This window comes from Talpa occidentalis, unplaced genomic scaffold, assembly GCF_014898055.3.
Source record: "Talpa occidentalis isolate TD23 unplaced genomic scaffold, MPIMG_talOcc4v2.1 talOcc4.10, whole genome shotgun sequence".
In the NCBI taxonomy this organism is placed as follows: domain Eukaryota; kingdom Metazoa; phylum Chordata; class Mammalia; order Eulipotyphla; family Talpidae; genus Talpa; species Talpa occidentalis.
In genome coordinates, this window is record NW_023600993.1 from 86,993,698 (window position 1) to 87,007,444 (window position 13,747).

Genomic DNA, 13,747 nt, shown 5'->3' on the forward strand with positions numbered 1-13,747 from the left:
GAGAAATATTCATGGATATAATTGAAGAGAACTTCCCAAATGAGAAGAAGGAGCTGAAAATTGATATACAAGAAGCAAGAAGAACACCAAACTTCCACGACGAAAGGAAAAACACAGCAAGACACATAATAGTAAAGCTCCCAAGAATCCAGGACAAGGAAAAAATAATGAAGCTGACAAGAGGGAAGAAACAGATAACATTCAAAGGAAAACCAATCAGGCTGACATCAGACTTCTCTGAAGAAACACTACGGGCAAGGAGAGAGTGGAGGGACATAGTCAACAGACTCCAAGAAAACAGATGCCAACCAAGAATACTCTATCCCGCAAAGCTCTCTTTCCTCCATGAAGAAAGAATATGGACCTTCCCAGACAAAGAGAAACTCCGGAATTTCATTACAAATAAACCCCCACTCCAAAAAATACTACAAGGAATCCTAAAGCCAGAACCTCAGAGGGACGAATAACAACGAAAGAAGACCAAAAAAAAAAAAAAAAGTTATTAAAAGAATAAATAAATAAAATCAAAGGAAAGACAAACATAATGGCAAATACAGATGCTAACATATCAATATTAACTCTAAATGTAAATGGACTAAACTCTTCAATAAAAAGACACAGAGTTGCAGCCTGGATTAAGAAACAAAACCCAACCTTTTGCTGTCTCCAGGAAACACATTTAGCTACAAAAGATAAAAATAGGCTCAAAGTCAAAGGATGGAAAACAATCCTACAAGCAAATGGGCCAAAAAAGAAAGCAGGAACAGCTATACTTATATCAGATAAAACAGACTTCAAACTCAAAAAAATAAAAAGAGACCCCAATGGTCACTACATTATGATTAAGGGGACAATACTTCAAGAAGAAATAACACTCATTAACATATACTCACCAAACGAAAGAGCACCAAAATATATCAGACAACTGTTGTCCTCTCTGAAAACAGACATCAGAGAAAACACATATGTAGTGGGAGACTTCAACACACCACTATCAACAATGGATAGATCAACAAGACAAAAAATAAGTAAAGAAACTAAAGCTCTAAATAAGGACCTAGAGCATTTGGGCTTAACAGACATCTATAGAATACTAAACCCAAAAAAAACGGAGTACACATTTTTCTCAAGCGCACACGGATCATTCTCCAGGATCGATCACATACTGGGGCACAAGACAAACATCAACAGATACACCAAGATTGAAATCATATCAACCATCTTTTCTGACCACGAAGGCATCAAACTAGAAATAAATCATAAAAAGAAGGCAAGGAACTATCCTACCTCATGGAGATTAAAAGCCACACTACTGGAAGACCACTGGACTAACGAGGAGATCAAAGAAGAAATTAAAAAATTCTTTGAATTGAATGACAAGGAGGACACCAATATCCTAAATGTATGGGATGCAGCAAAAGCAGTAATAAGAGGAAAATATATAGCAATAGAAGCTCACATCAAAAAACAAGAAAGAACTCAAAGAAACAACCTAATCTCGAAGCTCAAAGATCTAGAAAAAGAACAACAAAAAAACCCCAGAACCAGTAGAAGAAAAGAAATAATAAAAACCAAAGCAGAAATAAATGAAATTGAAACTAAAAAAACAATCCAAAAGATCAATGAAACCAAGAGCTGGTTCTTTGAAAAAATAAATAAAATAGACAAACCCCTAGCCAGGCTCACAAAGGAAAAAGGGAGAAAGCACAAATACACAGAATCATAAATGAAAGAGGAGAAATCACAACGGACACAGCAGAAATCAAAAGAATAATCAGTAACTACTATGAACAGTTATATGGAAACAAGTTCAACAATCTAGAGGAGATGGACAAATTCCTACAACTCTACAATCACCCAAAGCTAGATAAAGAAGAAATAGAACACCTAAACAGACCAATTACAAGCAGCGAAATTGAAATGGTAATTAAAAACTCCCCAAAAACAAAAGCCCAGGACCTGATGGATTTACAAATGAATTCTACCAAACATTCAGAGACGAATTAGTGCCTATCCTTCACAAACTCTTCCAAAAAATTGAGAAGGAAGGGACAATACCAAACACGTTCTATGATGAAGCCAATATTACACTAATACCAAACCGAATAAGGACAACACAAAAAAGGAAAACTATAGGCCAATCTCCCTAATGAACACTGATGCAAAAATCCTCAATAAAATTTTAGCTATCAGAATCCAACAATGTATCCATAAGATAATTCACCACGACCAAGTTGGATTCATTCCAGGGGCACAAGGATGGTTTAACATCCGAAAATCAATCAACGTTATCCAACACATCAACAAAAAGAAATATAAAAACCATATGATAATATCAATAGATGCTGAGAAAGCTTTCGACAAAGTGCAACACCCATTCATGATAAAAGCCCTTGAAATTCTTGGGATACAAAGAACATACCTCAACATCATAAAGGCCATCTATGACAAGCCAACAGCCAGTATCATTCTCAATGGTGAAAAGCTGAAAGCAATTCCATTAAGATCTGGAACAAGACAAGGATGTCCACTCTCACCACTGCTTTTCAATATAATACTGGAAGTCTTAGCCAGAGCAATAAGACAAGAGAAAGACATCCAAGGAATCCAAATAGGAAAAGAAGAAGTCAAACTATCACTATTTGCAGATGATATGATATATACATAGAGAACCCCAAAATCTCCACAGAAAAACTAATTCAACTCATCAATCAATTCAGTAAAGTGGCAGGATACAAAATCAACACGCAAAAGTCAGTAGCCTTCCTATACACAAACAATAAATCTGAAGAAGAAGAAATCAAAAAAACCACCCCTTTTATTATCGAAACAAAAAAAATCAAATATTTGGGAATAAATCTAACAAAAGAGGTAAAGGACCTATACAAAGAAACTATAAAACACTGTTAAAAGAAATAGAAGAAGACACAAAGAAATGGAAAGACATCCCCTGCTCATGGATTGGAAGAATAAACATTATTAAAATGGCCATCCTACCAAAAGCAATATACAGATTCATGCTATTCCAATCAAAATCTCAATGGCATTCTTCAAAGAAATAGAACAATTATTGATGAAATTCATATGGAATCACCAAAAACCCCGAATAGCCAAAGCTCTACTGAAAAAAAAAGAAGGAAATGGAGGCATCACACTCCCAGACTTCAAACTATACTACAAAGCCATAATCATCAAAACTGCATGGTATTGGAACAAGAACAGACATACAGACCAATGGAATCGAATAGAAAATCCAGAAATAAACCCACGGATTTATGGTCAACTAATCTTTGACAAAGGAGCAAAGACTATGCATTGGAGCAAAGAAAGTTTGTTCAATAAATGGTGCTGGGAAAACTGGGTCGCTACATGCAAAAGAATGAAGCTTGACCACTACCTCACACCATACACAAAAATCAACTCAAAATGGATTAAAGAACTAGACATAAGACCTGAAACCATAAAATACATAGAAGGAAATATAGGCGAAACACTACGTGATTTGCACATCAAAGACATCTTTACAGACACATCACCCAAAGCAGTGATAGTGAAGAGAAAGATAAACAGCTGGGACTACATCAAATTAAAGAGCTTCTGCACAGCAAAAGAGACAATAACAAAAACAAAGAGAAACCCCACCAACTGGGAGAACATTTTTGCACCCAACACTAATGATAAAGGACTGATCACAAAAATCTGCAAAGAGCTGATGAGACTCAGCAACAACAAAGAAAATAATCCAGTCAAAAATGGGCAGAAGAGCTAAAAAGAAACTTCTCTGAAGAGGAAATGCAAATGGCCAACAGACATATGAAAAAATGTTCAACATCACTTGTAATCAGGGAAATGCAAATCAAAACTACCATGAGATACCATCTCACACCAGTGAGAATGGCACATATTAAAAAACTAGCAACAACAAATGTTGGCGAGGATGTGGAGAAAAAGGAACTCTTGTGCACTGTTGGTGGGAGTGCAAACTGGTCCACCACTATGGAGAGCTGTGTGGAGATTTCTGGACCTACTAAACATAGAGCTTCCATATGATCCAGCAATTCCACTCCTAGGTATTTACCCGAAGGACACAGAAACATCAATTCCAAGAGCACCTGCACTCCTATGTTTATAGCAGCACTGTTTACAATAGCTAAGCTTTGGAAACAACCCAAATGCCCAAAAATAGATGACTGGATCAAGAAGATGTGGTACATATATACCATGGAATATTACTCAGCATTCAAAAAAGATAAACACATGCAATTTGCAGCAACATGGATGGCACTGGAAGGGATCATGCTCAGCGAAATAAGCCAAAAAGAAAAAGAAAAATACCGGATGGTCTCACTCATAGCAGGAATCTAGAAAACTTAAATAAGGGACCAGGAAAATGAATATAAGAAAGTGAAAATCAAAATCAACAAAAAACTATGAACCAGAGACACTTTTTGGGGGGTGGGGGGCGGGAGGGGAAGGATTGGGGTCAGAATGGGGCGTTTGCAATTGTATGGGGGAATATAAAAATAAAATTTAATAAAAAAAAAATAAATAAATAAAAAATAAAGTCAAATTAATTCCTGTAAAAAAAAAAAAAAAAAAAAAGACACAAAGAGGTAAGGCAGGCTGCTCAAGATTGTACAGTCAAGCGGCAGCGAGCTTGCCAGCCTGCAAAACCATGGCACCTGCCACCTCTCTCGAAGGGACAGCTGTGGGCACGTTTGCTTGGCTAAGGAGAGTCCAGTGACCGACTGATGGGAAGGAGCCAGCCTGCGATCTCAGATGCTAAGATTCCTCGGGAGAGAACCAGCCCATCGTACCTGAAAGTCCAGGTGGTAAAGTTGCACAGATGACTGGGGCACACGGGGGAAAGAGTAGAGATCCCTATACAACGCCACTGAGTAGAAATCGGACAGAGAGAGAGGGGGGAGGTGGCAGTGTAACAGATTTACCCAGGAGGGGGAGATTATTCCCAAACTTTATAGTTTCTCTTATATCCATCTATCGTTTTGTCTATCGTTGCTCTGTCCTTCCATTTCTTCATCTATTCACTAAATTCCTGTCTTCCATTTTCCCACCTTTCAACATGTTCTACCGTCCTTGTATCTATGTATTTCCATCCATTGACCCAGGCATTCTTCCATGCATGTTTCCCTCTTACATTTCACCATTCATTCATAGGCCTTTGTTTCATCTTTGATGTCCAGTTCTTACTCCAACAGAATATATATGGAGCACCTACTGTGTGCCCAGCCAGGGACTGTGAAACAAAGAAAGAGTGCAATGGAGTCCTGCTTTTCAAAGAGCTTCTGTCCAGGGGAAGAAACAGTCGAGAAACAGCTCATCTTGACACCATATGGTGAGAGTGATAAACAGGCTTGTACATGGGGTGGAAGTTCTGGGGAAGGAGCATGCGATCTGGAGAGATCTGGAAGGTCTTTGGGGAGGACACACCATTGGAGTCATACCTTGAAGGAGTACAGGAAATGTTCCAACTGAAGGAAGGGGATGTGGGAAGTCTTCCTGAGCAAAGCTGTGATGTTGCAAAAGTTGCTGGAGTATAGGGGGTGGCTCAGATCAGCTGACCAGAGCAGCATTTGGGGGCTAGAGGAGGAGAGAGCTGGAGCAGTCACAGGAAAGGTCTTGACTGCCAGCGTGGGGGTTAAATTTGACACTCCTGGTACTGCCAGAAGAATCTGCTGGGAGTGTGTTTCCAAGAGCCCTCTCTGGAAGCCTGCCCCTGATGCTGGTGTGGGAGATGGTGCTGCAATAGTCTGAGAAGGAAACACTGGTGCTCAGATCAATAACGCAACTTACATTTCATCTTGTTCATCCCTTGATTGATGATGTAGAACCAGAGTTGGATCATTGGACACAGCTGAAACACAGATGAGCAGAAGCTGCCGTGAGAGGAGAATTGGGCCACCCTCTGCGGCGCCCAGCCCTGTCTCTGACTGTACAACTGAGTGACTCTATCAGTCTCTCATAAACACAGCCCAAACCTCCCTTTTCCAGAGGTGTGGATGCTTGGCACACATTAGTGCCTCTACCCCTCCGCCATAGCAGGAACCTAGAACAAAAGACAAAATCAGCCAAACTCCAGGAGACTGGGGAGCCGAGAGACAGCACAGCTGGCCTCGGCTGTGCCTCTGCACCCCTAGCTGCAAAATCTTTGCAGCTATCTCCAGGGTTCACACTGTGCCGGCTTTGTCATATTTACGATGTAGGTTAAGAAAGCCTGTAGGTTCTTTTTCATTGCAGGTAGTATGACTTTTATCAGTGGAGAGAGCAGGCTGGGAAGAGAGTGGTGACATTCAAAAATAATAACAATTATGACTAATGGTTACAAATGTATCCTGTACTCCAGGAACTAGTCTGAGCACTTGGCATCTATGAATTCAAATTACCATGACAGTTGAAAGCACAGGTTGCTTGAATCCCAGCTCCCCTACTTCCTGGCTGTGTGACCTTCTCTAATTTACCTAACCTCTCTGTACTTCTCATGTGTAATATGTAAAATAGAGTCATTGTGAAGATTTAAGAAGTAAAACAAAGAGAAAGGCCGGAAGACATTCAACCCATCATCAGTAGAGCATCTGTCACCTCATGAACGGGTGATACCTTGAAATTCTTCGTTGCTTGATTTAAGGCACATAGAGGAGATTTCCTCTTAGAAACCCTGTTCTAAAATACAAGTGGCAAAGCAACAGTTTGCAGCCAAATGAAGGCCACAAGTGTTCTATTTTGCGAGAATGGTCTTTTAAAAGTTTGCAGTGAGCTCTCTCAGTATTTAAAAAATTAGAAGACTATACTTTAAAGTCAAATTTTAAAAGTCAAGTTTCTCTTTAGAATACAACTAGCAAGACTGGGTCCACTTTGCCACATGGCCATAGTCAGCTGCAGCCAAAGAGGAACTGCTCTCCTCAGATGAAGTACATTGTGCCACAGCCCCCACCATTCTCTATTGCCCCTAAAATTGAACTGAACTTATATGGTGTATTTCTCTTAATTTGGGACACTAATTATGCTAACTTCCTATCACAATCATCTGAGTTTGTGATTTCTGTCCCAAGGCATGGAATTCAGAATCTGGGAACTAGAAAAGACCCCAGGGACTATGCAGTTGAGTTCTCAGGCTAGACTGCCTATTTTTTTTTTTTTTTAAGATTTATTCATACAAGCACTGGGTACAGTCAGAAGCGCGGGAGGGTGAGAGAATCCACCAGAGCCAGAGCAGGGAACAGAACAGGCAGACTGACGAAATACACTGCTGAAGGGAGCAGCGGGCGCGGCAGGAGAGGTCTGTTGCTCCATGTGGGACCCTCGCCGGTGGCCGGGGATCGAACTGGCGCTGCAGAGGCTGCGGGCAGCCTCGCAGCCCAGCGCCCAACCGCTGCGTCACCAGGGGAGGCCCAGACTGGCTATCTTTTTAACCCATAATGAAATTGAACTATAGCACTCCTGAGTTATAGCACCTGTTAGTGATTTACAGCTCATTCTAAGCCATGAAATAATGACCTTAAAGATCACTGAATGGGTATAGAATGAGTTGTCCAGCCAAGATCGAATTACTTACTTAGGGGAGGTGACAATCAATTCGGTCTGAAATTCCAGGTGGAGTTTGGATACAGGATGGACCTTCCATGAAATCAGGACAATATCAGATTTGGTGATTTTGAGCCTGCAGAATTGGACAAATGAGGGGAAGTGCGAAAAAAGGAGAAATCCCCAGTCTTTTCAACTCAGCACTCACACTGAAATGCAGTTTTTCCTCCATCTGCCCCATTCCCCCTCTCCTTAGCCTATTTTCACTCAGCCTAGATAAGGAAAGTATTAGCCTATAACTGAGTTGTTTTTTTTTTTTCAGTTCATTAAGATATTAACATAAACGTTGTGGGTGTAGCATGTACAAGGCTCCTTTCAAGTTAAACAAGAGCGGAACACTTGTTCACCCAGGGGCAATACTGATGTGCTTTTGCACCCCAGGGACTCATCAGTGGAATGCCTTGTTAATAAGATTAGAGCCATGGGTGGGAGTTGGGTGTATACTCACCCTCCCAAAAGCCCAAAATCCAGTGTTCAGTTTGACCCACTCTTCTCTGTCAATAAAAAGTCCAGAATCCTGTAACAAGCAGCATCCTGCATCCTACAGCCTGCTCCACAACTCCTGTTTCTTTCCTTTATCACTGCGGTGTTGGTGATGCAACAAAAAATCATCAAATTCATATCATCAGTTGATAGTGGGTATTAACGTTTAAGAAAATGTTATTTTAATCACTGGGGTATTAAATAATAACCAAGGCATCGGCTGGCAAGGACTTCTGCTGCACTCTCTCCCAGTGTTACTTGTAATCTAGTAGGAACTTGGATGAGCTGACATAAATCCAGGGGATGAAACCATAATGGGGGAATGTTGGGCAGTGGGTTGACAGTTGGGAGGAGGAAGTGGCGTCTGATGTTGCCTTCTCAAGGTCAACATAGAAGACTCTGACATTTATAGCCCTGGGTGATAATTTTCAGATATCTGGAACCTTCACTAATCAAGGCTTTGTGGACTACTTTATTGCTAAAAGACTCAAACTCACCAGTTCAACTTCTCAAGAGGAATCTGGTTCTTTAAAACTTTGTTCATGCCAACAAGACTCTTGTGACCAGAGAGACCCCCCAAAGGACTTTTGCCTGTCAAGTCTTCAATAGCCAAGTGCCCAACTGCAGCCAGGAGGTCATCTTTGCCAAGAGGTAAGATACTGCTGCCCAGCGGGATCTTAAATGGTTTTTCCATATTCCTGATCACATTTGGGTTATGGAGAAAGATGTCCATCATCAGTCCTTTCTGAGGCAGGAGATCTTTGTCCAGGGCACTTGTTTCACTGAGAGGTTTTCCAGATGCTATTTCAACTTCTTGACTGTTATTACCTGGGGAGGTAGCACTCTGTCAGTGACTGGACTTCTGTGTTGGGAAGGCCTGCCACCCACTGGGATTCCCATCTGGCCAAGATTTCTAGATTCCACCTTTCCCATGGGATCAGAAGGGCCAGAGATGCCATGTCTAGGCCCACCATGACCTAAGAAGAACCTCTCAGAGTTGCTATATCATTATGTGACCCAGTTCCAGAGTGAGCAAAGTCCAGATAACCCAGTTCCAGACTGGCCATGACCATTAGGAGACTTAGCGCCAGACTGGCCACAGTCAACAGATAATTTAGCCCCAAACTGACCAGAATCTCTGGATGATGCAGCCCCAACATGAGTATGATTATCAGACATCCTTTTGCCAAGTTGAATATATCCTCCCAATAATGTAACCCCACACTCAAGAGTCATCAGATGGTGTAGCTGACCATTCATTGACCCAACCTCAGACTAACCCAACATCCTAGATGACTCAACTTTAAGCTGATGCAGTCCATTCATTGACTAGTCTCAGATGGACTAAAATGAAAAAAATGTCCCATCCCCAGGTCAACCATATCCTCCATAGGTTCTTGCCTCAAGATACTGTTATCTCTCCCAGCTCTGCATGGTCACATCTGCCTCCACACGTGTGACTTTTGTAATGTGGAGAGAGAGCAAGGGTCTCCTCAGGGCCTCAGGCTGGCCTTCTCAGTGGCCACTCTTCCCTCGAGGGGCGTGACAGGCTCTGGAGAGAAAAAAAAAAAGATGACTGTTATCAACAGATGTTCCAGACCCAGGAAGACCATTTCTTGACCCTGTTCCAAGAGATCATAATCACTAGATGACCAGTTCCCAATTGGACCACTCATTGACCCTGCTCCAGATTGACCCACACCACCAGATAATTCACTCAGGCTGACCATACCCTCCAAACCCCCCAGCTCCAGTTTCATCATAACAACTAGGTGACTGATTACCAGTCTGGCCTCCATTAATCCAGCCCCAGATTGGCCCAGTTGACCCAGACCCTCGCTGACCATACCTATGAGATGGCTTATCCCCAGTTTGACTATAACCACCAGATGACCCACTCCCAATTTTACCATAATCACTACATGACTTATCGCCGGTCTAACCACTCATTGACTCTGCCCCAAACTGACTGCAGCCACTAGTTTCCCCAGTTGCAAGATGACCATTTATTGGTCCTTCCACAGATAGACCAAAAAACTACCAGATGATCCAGCCCCAAACTAAACATAACTGCCAGGATCAGCCTCCCCAAAGGTGGCAGTGCTTCCTTGAGGAGCATCTGAAAAAGGAGCAATACTGAGATGCTGATACCACCCACACCTGTAATGTCACCCACACCTGAAATGGTTAGGTTGATAACATAAGGTCAGAGTAGCTAGTAACAGACTCTGTTCCCTCTTAATCAGGCTGTCCAGGGGGAGTCACTCCTTTGTGGCAGAAGGATCTTTTACCATCATATCACTTTCATCAACAGAGACTTAACTACTCATCTGACAGTTTCATCCAGAATGACGTGGTTTGTTATATATGTTTTCACGGGGTAGAGAAGGGGTAGTGCAGGCCCAGCCTTCCTCAGTGGGAGCATGGTCAGCAGGTTGGGTTTCTTACCTGAAGCAGCCTGGTTGATCACAGTTGTCATCAGGGGTGGAGCAGAAGTAGCCCTAGTTGTTGTCAGAAGTGGCGCAGAAGTAGCCCTAGTCACTGTCAGGGGTGGTGCAGAGGTAGCCCCAGTCGTTGTAAAAGGTGGCACAAAAGTAGCCCCAGTCATTGTTGGGAGTGGCGCAAAAGTAGTCCTAGTCATTGTCAGGGGTGGCGCGGGGGTAGCCCCAGTCATTGTGAGGGCGTGATACAAAAGTAGGTGAGGTGGAGCAGAAGTAGGCTCAGTGGTCCTCGCTGAGACTATGGTCAGCGGAATGGGTTGCTGGGGCTGGGCTTGATACACAATGATGCTGCCAGGGTTGAAGTTCAGATTAATGTACTCCATGTTAGCCCCAGGGTTGATGTGTTCAGAGGACTGGACAGTTTCACTACTTGGAAAAGTGATGGTGACCTCAGTGCGTTCGTCATTCATACTGAAAAGGTCTGTGCCCAACAGGCCAACATTGTCCAGGAGGTCTCCAGGTGACTGTAGTCTTCTGGGACAAAGACACAGGGTGAGTAAAAGGTCACAACCTCCTGCCAGTGACGGAAACAAACTGAACCAGAACTCTGCGACCATGCCCAGAAACCAGCATGAGGATTACACTTGCATATTGAGAACTGAGACTCGAGGGCTCACTGTTTTGAGCATTTGACCCAGGCAGCAATGACAAGTCAGACACAAGGTGGCACATTTGGGCCACTTATGGGGAAATGGAGCACAATGATGCAATTGTGCTCTGAGAAATAGAAACAACCATGGGAACCTCAGAAAGGGTGTAGGTAGCTGCTTTGGCAGTTGACAGTTTCCCAAATCTTGGTTGTGGTGCTCTGGAAAGGCCCAGGGGACTTCTGAGCCTTGAAATCTGTGAGATAACCATTCTCCCTTTTTCATATATCATTTTTTCCCCTTAACTACTTTGTAGAGAAGGTTTATGTTCCTTGCATCCAAACAATCCCTAAGACACAAACTGGTGCCAGAAGTTGATAAGAAACCTTCAGAGAAAATACGGGCCACGCTATAGACTTGAAGCGTACAGGTGGTTTCCAAAGTGGCCTTCACAGAAGATTAGATGCTCTAAGCCTGGGGTATGTGGTTCCAAAGCAGATGCTTTAGGACTTACCCATGATCTCACATGACTTAGGTCGTCAGAGATTAAGGCTAGGAAGATTTACCTGGAGGCTAAATGTTAGAATGGACAACTATGATGAGACAGCAAAGATGTGACTTGTAGTTTATATTCAATGATGTTCTAGACACTAAAAGGTGATCCAAGAGGAGTTAGGACTCTCTGACAAAGCGCCTCCGGACACCACTTCTGTCACTTACAAATCTAAGCATTTCTAATGAGTCACACTTGGTGACAGTTGCCAGCTTGTCCAAGAGAAAGTGAGTTTGCTTTTTCTGGAATCTCTTTGGAAGCAGCTTCCAGGAAGGATGGGATGACTTACCTGTTTGGGGACTGGAAATTTCTAACTGAGCATGACTTGTGCTAAACAGGTACCAGGGGAGAATCCACAAAAACAAAGCCATGTTCACTCCCGGTCCCTAGAGAAACAACAGTCGATCAACAGGGAACACTGATGTGGGACCCGGAGTCCTGGCCTCTCACTGATCTTCACCATTGCTTTCTACATGGCTGGATCAAGGCACTCAATTAACTTTTTTGAGCCTCAGTTCCTTTGCCTGTAAACCTGTCATATTTTCACATGTTCTGCCTCTTAACAGGAAAATGCCCCATTGGGCACCAAAGCACTCTGCATGTGTGGTAGTCCTGACAACAGCCGATATTTACTATGCTTGTTAGGCAGCAGACATCCCACTGAACACCTTGCCTGCCTGGCCCAGTTTCACCTTCACAAGATACTGTTATTATGTCTGCCTCATGAGGGCAAAATGAAAGCAGAGTGGGCCAGTGGTGGGACTTGCCCCAGATCACCAGGTAGGTCAGAGGTAGAGTCGCCCTGGGGGTTATGTGGACCCCTTCTGGCTAGAACTAAGACTTTTCAAAAGAATTTGACACATTATTTCAAGAGAACTGACACATTTTGGGTCTCTAGAAAGAGTAGGTTTGGGCTTCCACAGGTATGGTGTTGGCTGTTACACAGACATACCTAAAGTTGAGGGTCCCCATTTTGCAGGTCTGGAAACTGACTAGAAGCCAGGGTTCTAACTCCTTCCTTACCACCACATGTCTGCTCTCCAGGCCTCCAAGATCAGGGAATGCAAGGCCCTTACCTGGGACATGGCTCCTCCCAGCTGGGACGGGCAGGTCTCCTTCACCTGACACAGAGTGAAAGACAGGAGCCTAGAGGAGCTTAAATAGCAGGCAGGCAAGGCCAAGGAGTGGGCCAGGCACCAAGGGGGTAGCCCAGATGGCCTGAGGGACCTGAGCAGGGCTCCGGGAGGACTTGGCCACTCTGGCAGGTACTAGAAGTGGGGGGCCGTGGCACAGGGCAAAGACTCCGCCCCTGGGCCGAAGGAGGCTGAGGCTCTGAGGTCAACTCGGGCAGGAATTGTTCCTTCCTGAAACCATCGCAAATCTATGTGGGTCTGAATGTGTGCGTGCGTGTGTCCATAGCCTCTGCGTGTGCTTTTGCTTAGGTGTCTGTGTGCGTCGCATCTGTGCATGTGGCTGCGTGTGGGTTTATGTTTGTGTTCTGTATGTGATGGCATGAGTCTCCCTCTCCGTCTGTGTGTCCATGTATCTGTGTGTGTCTGTATGCATGCCTGTGGGTTTCTGTCTGTGTGTGTGTGTCTGTGTTTCTATGTGAGTTTAAATGATATGTTTGTTTATGTCTATGTGTCTGGAGGCCGGGAGGTGGTGGGGAGGGGGCTGGGCCCTGTGTATGTTCAGGTCTATCTACAAAGTTTTGGGAAGAGGTTGATGCTTTCACCCGATTCCCCAAGGCATCTGAGCCGCACTCCCACCCCCCCATCCCCATCCCTGTTTCATCCCTACCCTGGGGAGTTAGCCTCTTCTCTAAGGCAACTCCCTGTGGAGTTGGACAGACTCACTGACATAAGGAAGATCTTCTCAATGTTCCTCAGAGAACTTTTTTGGAATCTCTCCTGAGGGATTTTTTGTTTCTAAAATAATTCTTTTTTTTTAAAGATATCTTTATTTATGCATATAAGAACTGGGGTGCAGGATGGAGGTATGGGGGTAAGAGGATTCAGAGA

At 43.4% G+C, this 13,747-nt stretch overlaps 1 non-coding gene across 1 annotated transcript; it reads left to right on the top strand.

The window, feature by feature from the left end:
- Positions 1 to 9,501: 9,501 nt before the first annotated feature.
- On the top strand, positions 9,502 to 9,636 carry LOC119237755 (small nucleolar RNA SNORA64/SNORA10 family). Its single transcript, XR_005123400.1, has one exon. It is a non-coding gene; the product is annotated as a small nucleolar RNA SNORA64/SNORA10 family (small nucleolar RNA).
- Positions 9,637 to 13,747: the final 4,111 nt, after the last annotated feature.